The sequence below is a fragment of the Procambarus clarkii genome, chromosome 1 (assembly GCF_040958095.1).
Source record: "Procambarus clarkii isolate CNS0578487 chromosome 1, FALCON_Pclarkii_2.0, whole genome shotgun sequence".
In the NCBI taxonomy this organism is placed as follows: domain Eukaryota; kingdom Metazoa; phylum Arthropoda; class Malacostraca; order Decapoda; family Cambaridae; genus Procambarus; species Procambarus clarkii.
In genome coordinates, this window is record NC_091150.1 from 59853304 (window position 1) to 59860427 (window position 7124).

Here is a 7124-nt window from a genome sequence, read left to right on the forward strand (position 1 = left end):
GCTACATGATGTGATGTGCTACATGATGTGATGTGCTACATGATGTGAAGCACTACATGATGTGATGCACTACATGATGTGATGCACTACATGATGTGATGTGCTACATGATGTGATGCACTACATGATGTGATGCACTACATGATGTGATGCGCTACATGATGTGATGCACTACATGATGTGATGCACTACATGATGTGATGTGCTACATGATGTGATGCACTACATGATGTGATGTGCTACATGATGTGATGCACTACATGATGTGATGCGCTACATGATGTGATGCACTACATGATGTGATGCACTACATGATGTGATGTGCTACATGATGTGATGCACTACATGATGTGATGTGCTACATGATGTGATGCACTACATGATGTGATGCGCTACATGATGTGATGCACTACATGATGTGATGCACTACATGATGTGATGCACTACATGATGTGATGCACTACATGATGTGATGCACTACATGATGTGATGCGCTACATGATGTGATGCACTACATGATGTGATGTGCTACATGATGTGATGCACTACATGATGTGATGCGCTACATGATGTGATGCACTACATGATGTGATGTGCTACATGATGTGATGCACTACATGATGTGATGCGCTACATGATGTGATGCACTACATGATGTGATGCGCTACATGATGTGATGCACTACATGATGTGATGCACTACATGATGTGATGCACTACATGATGTGATGCACTACATGATGTGATGCACTACATGATGTGATGCGCTACATGATGTGATGCACTACATGATGTGATGCACTACATGATGTGATGTGCTACATGATGTGATGCGCTACATGATGTGATGCACTACATGATGTGATGTGCTACAGCCGTGGTGAGCACAGCAAGGAAGGGTGACCAGGGGCAGTGAGGTATCTACATCTCACTTTAATATGTGATTGTTCAGGGGTTGGTGTCCTGGACCGAGACAGCCGCATTAACCCGAGGGGGACATTACCCTGGGGCAAGAATCTCCGTTGCTCTAGAGGCCAGGATCACGTTACACAGAGCAACGATGGGACACTGACATCCCTTACCAGCCTGGGCCGTCTGGGTTCTGTTGGGTCATGGAGGATCTATGACCTAGCAACCATGGGAGACGAAGACAGGTGACAAGTTATGCGGCTACTTGTTGATGCGGCCACTGAAGCATTGTGCGTGTGCTCATTGTCAAACCTTAAGTAGACAGTACAGGGCAGGATGTAAATATATTTATAAAATTGTTACTGAGGATGAAGAACCTTAGATTTATGTGTTGGGTAAACAATAATGATAAGTGTCATATTTGTTTAGTGCCAGCATTCTGGTCCATGTTATTTTTATGGTTATGTATATATTAATATGCCAGCAGTTTATGGTATGAGAATTGTGGGGTATGAGTAAAAAATATTACACATTATGTTACCCGTGTTATGACCCGGATTAATGCATATGAGGTAGAGGTGCTGTGAGTCATGTCGGGGAATTTTGTTAATTATTTCATCATGTGTATTGTGAACTGGTAGTAGTAATTTTTAATAATACATATATGGTGGGTGCATCCTCCAGCTCCTTGAGCTAATGGAGCCATTGTAATGATGCACATGGTGACATATGGAGCCATGTTAAGTATTCAGACTCTGGTCACACATCGAGGTAAGGTCAAAGGAATTAAGGCAGCAGTTGCCTACCCAAACGAATGTACCAGCCAAGAAGACAAAGGGTGACCTCATGTTTCTAGGAACCAGAAGATTTCCAGTTAATGGGATTAAGTAAGTAATTATCAAAAAGAAGGCACCAAACCGAGAAGGCTATGTAGCACCATCAAATGCGCAGGATAACCAGAGGTTATCCTGCGCATAAGGCGAACGATATCAAAAGTATGCGAGTAACCAAGAATACTATCGAGAGACAAGCGACCGTGGGGGATGGTCGGAAAACAAGACACACGCTCGTCCCGGAAGTCAGGACATTCAACAAGGATATGCACGAGTGTAAGAGGGACAATGCAATTACGACAATAAGGAGCAGGGCGGCACTCCATCAAGTGACCATGAGTTAAGCGAGTATGGCTAATACGCAACCTCGCCAGAGCCGTTTCCCATCGCTGGTTACGGTGGTAGGAGGACGGCCACGAGAACACACAACTTTTAAAAGAATGTAGTTTGTTACCAGTAATAGACGACCAACAAGCCTGTCAATGGGTAAGAATGGAGGAATGGATAACCGGGTAAAAGTCGGAATAAGGAATACCTTTACGAGAGATGGGACAAGAGCGGACAGCCTCCCTGGTGGCAGCATCCGCACGCTCAAGGACACCAAAAGTTGGCTGGGAACCCAACAAAACTGAACCAACTTAAACTTACTGTGAACAAGAAACAGCCAATGCTGGATCTCGACAATCACTGGATGAACCGGATTAAAGGACCCGAGAGCCATGAGGACACTACGAGAGTCAACAACAACTACAAAGGAAGATTGTCAATGAGAGAGCACGAGACGAAGAGCATAGAGAATAGCATAAAGCTCTGCTGTGAAGATGCTAGTCTCCAGAGGTAAGCGACACATATAAGTGTGATCAGGAAAAACAACACAGTAGCCAACACCGTCCGCAGACTTAGACCCGTCAGTGAAGATGGAAACGGAGTGGGAGTGAGAAGAAAAGTGCTCAAGGAAAAGGCGTTTTAGAACCGAAGGAGGGATAAAAGCTTTAGGGATGCGGGTCAGGGACGTACAAAACTGTCGAAGGGGGACTCTCCACTGGGGCAAAGAAGGAACTACACGAGGAGAAATATTAGAAATACGAACGGAAAGATAATCCTGTAAGCGAGATAACCAGACAGAAAGAGGGAGGCGGTGAAGAGGAACAGGAACCGCAGGAGGGGTAAAAGTCAAAGCACGACTGAGGCGAGAGGAAGGATGTCGCAAGGACCGCACTAGATAGCGAAGACAGTAGCGATGACGGCGGTCCTGGAGAGATAGGAAGCCAGTGTCAACATACATGCTGAGGAAGGGAGTCGAACGAAAGGCACCAGAACTGAGGCGCAACCCAGTATGGTAAAAAGCATCAAGACGGCGAAGAGTGGAAGGAGAAGCAGACGAGTAAGCAGAGCAACCATAATCGAGCTTAGACTGGACGAGAGAGGAATGTAAAGCAAGGAGAGTGCGCCTATCCGCTCCCCAAGAAGTATGGGACAATACCCGAAGGAGGGTAAAACCTTAGAGCACTCAACACGGAGGTAAGAGATATGGGGAGACCAAGACAAACGAGTGTCAAAGAATAACCCCAAAAGCTTCGCGGAATCTTTGTACTCAAGGGGATGACAATAAATTGACAAAGAGGGACGAAGAACGACCCGTTTCCGAGTAAAAGTCATGGCACAAGTCTTAGTAGTAGAGAACTTAAAGCCATGATCGGTGGCCCATGACGACACGGCATCAATTGCAAGTTGAAGCCGGCGTTGAAGGAGAGGCGAATCATCACCCTGACAGCAAAGGGTAAGATCATAGACATAGAGAGAGGAGAAGATGCATGAAGGAAAAGAGGAAAGAAGACCATTGAGGGCAACCAGAAAAAGAGTAGTGCTCAGAACACTACCCTGGGGTACACTTTCGTATTGCTGAAAAGAGGCAGAGAGAGCGGTACCAAGCCTCAGCCGAAAGGAACGACGAGAGAGGAAGCTGCGGAGAAAGAGAGGGAGAGGACCACAAAGGCCAAAAGAATGAAGCTGGGATAGAATATGATATTGCCAAGTGGTGTCATAAGCCTTTTCCAGGTCAAAAAGGATGGCAGCAACGGAGGTCTTTGCAGTAAAATGAGTACGAATATAGAGCTCCAAGTTCACCAGGACATCTGTCGTGTTGCGGTACATGCAGAAACCAAATTGAGAAGGGGAGAGGAGGTGATGGTGTTCCAGGAACCTCATCAGACGAATGTTAACCATATGTGCAAAGAGTTTGCAGACACAACTTGTGAGGGCAATAGGGCGAAAGTCCTTAGGGGATGTTCCCAGAGACCCCGGTTTGCGAACAGGGAGGACAACGGCATCGAGCAAGTCCTCAGGGACTGACGACGACTCCCAGATCCGATTATACAGACTCAGTAAATACTGAGATGTGCACGGAGGGAAATGGCGAAGCATCTCACAATGAATACCATCGGAACCCACCGCTGTAGAACCGCAGAGGGCCAGGGCAGAACGAAGTTCAGAGAGAGAGAAGGGATCATTATAGGGAAGTCGAAGACGAGTGCAGAAATCTAAAGGACGAGACTCAAGGACAGGTTTACGAAGAAGGAAAGATTGGGGAAGATGAAGACCAGAGCTAACAGAAGAAAAGTGGGAATCCAGTTCGGTAGTGACCTGCAACGGGTCCACCACAAGAGTACCACGGAGGTGAAGGACCGGTGAAACATCGGGAACGAACTTACCCGCTGTCTTGCGGATACGCTTCCAGATCTGTGGCAGAGTAGTTTCGGACATAATGTTGGAGACATACGATGCCCAACGTTCACGTTTAGCCATACAGATGGCCCTACGGACCCCTGCACTTGCCTTCCGAAAGAAAAGAAAAGAAAAGAATCGATCGTAAGCCGACGGCGGTGTCTCTTCCAGGCTGCACGCTTACAGAGGACAGCCCGAGCACAGTCTGCATTCCACCAGGGAACGCACTTCCGTGGACCCCGTGAGGAAGAGCGAGGAATAGAGCGGAGGGCAGCGTCGAAGACAGTGTCATGAAAAAGGAGGAGAGAGCGAGGGAGAGGCAGAAGGGAGAGGTCAGAGTGAGCAGCACTGAGGGTAAAGAGGTTCCAGTCCGCTTTCGCAAACTCCCCTCTAGGGAAGGAGAGGGGAGGGCGAAAAAAGAAAAACGTAACAAGGATGGGAAAATGGTCACTGCCATGGAGGTCATCAAGAACCTGCCATGAGAAATCTAAGTAAAGAGAAGACGATCAAAGAGAAAGATCAAGACAGGAAAGGGTGCGAGTCCGAGAATCCAAATGCGTGGGCTCACCAGAATTCAGAAGAGACAGGGAAGAAGAGAGGATAAACGGCTCAAGAAGGCGACCCCGGGTGTTTGTCAGAACATCACCCCAAAGAGAATGACGACAATTGAAATCACCCAGCAGGAGCACAGGCTCCGGCAAGGAGTCCAGTAGGTCTTTCAGATCAGGAAGAGAAAGTGGGACACTCGGGGGGAGATAAATGGAACAAACAGTGTACCATTTACCCACAAAGATACGACCAGCAGAATAATGGAGAGCCGAAGGAAAAAGTAAGGGGACAAAGGGAACATCAGAGCGAATCAAGAGAGCAGAAGAGTTAGAAGCCTCAGCAACAGCTAGGGGAGGGGAGAGAAAGGAATAGCCACGAAAGTGACCAGGACAAGCACCAAGCATCGGCTCCTGGAGACAGACACACAGGGGCGAAAATCACGAAATCAGAAGTTGGAGTTCAAGGAAATTGGCGTAATAACCCCGAACGTCCCATTGAAGAATAGACATCGACGAGAAGAGAAAGAACAACAACAGAGAACAAGGAAGAAACAAAGGCGAAAGAGCAACATAGCACGTTAAAGATCAGGGTCAGCAAAGTCAGTGTTAGGGGGCATGGGTAAACTGAGCAAAGACGGTGGGAAGGAAGCGAGAGAACAGACCAGAGGTGGACAGGCGGGGTCCAGAGGAGGAGGAGGAGGCAACTGAGAGGAGTAGTCAAGGACAGCAGCAGGAAAAGGGGGAAGTAGAAAGAAGGAAGCGCACCTCAGCAAGGGCACCAGCTGAGAGGGAAGCAGGTGCCAAAGAAACGTCCATAGCAGGAACAGGGGGCGCAACCACCGAAATAGGAGGGGAAGGGGCGGTAGAGGCAGAAGTAGGGGCCAAGGAAGAAAGTGAAACCTTCTTACCCGCCGGGAAGGAGGAAGGAGAGGAGCCAGGCTTATGCCTCTGACTTAAAGAGACAGGTGTCCCAGCAACTACGTACTGGGCAACGGATTCCAGCATCTCAACAGGAGAAGCTGAACGAGAGCACACACGATGGCCGTTAGGAGAGCGGTGGACATCAACCTGCACTGACAGGCGGCGGGAAGAGTCATTAGATGGAGGAGAAGGATGGGAAGGAGGATCGGAGGGAGACGAGGAAGAAGACACAGGAGACATGACAGACCGGGCAGAAAGAAGGGGAACTCCAGACAGAGGACCAGGAAGGGGGACCCTTCGAGGACCAGGAAGGGGGACCCTTCGGGACAGAACTGAAAGGAACAGAGGAAGGGGCAGTCAGCGTATCAGGGTCCAAGGCCCGGAAACGGTTGTGGGGTCTGAGGAAGGTGGGAAGGACGAGGAGAGGAAGAGCGCAACACGCAAGCATATGAGACGTTAGCATAAGGCGGGAGCCGGCGAACCTGGCGCCTCGCCTCAGGAAAAGATAAATGCTCCTGGTGCTTCAAGTTGAGGAAGGCTGCCTCAAACTTGTAATGGATACAGGCACGGGAGACGGTAGAATGGGCTTCACCGCAGTTGAGGCAGCGAGCCTGGGGAGAAGTGCACTCCGACTTAGAGTGATCTTCACCCCCACACAAAGGACAGAGAGAGAGACAGTCCCAGAGCAGCAGAGGGCACCATGCTCAAACCTCCAGCACTTGTTACAAAGCCTAGGAGAAGGAATGTACTCCTGGACAGAACACCTTGCACCAGCAAGAATGACAGAGGATGGAAGGGTCCTACCATCAAAGGTAATCTTCACAACGCGAAGGGGTTGACGGCGACGACCACGAGGGGGACGAGTAAACGAGTCTACCTGGAGGACAGAATGGCCTTGGGCATCAAGGACATGCCGAATATCATCGTGGCAGTCCTGCAGATTCCGATCAACGGTCGCAACATGAGGCGGGAGGAGAATAGTGCCAACACCGGCATTCAACCGAGCGTTCTTTGAGACCCGAACAGGGATCTCGCCAAGGCAGGATAAGGCAGCCAAGCGGGAAGCTGCATCCTGAGAAGGAGCAGCAACGACATGTGTACCGAGACGAGTGGGGTTGAAGGTAACAGATGCATCCACGAAATCAACAAGATGCCGATGGAGGGAGAAATCGTCAGGAGGCGCAGAATCA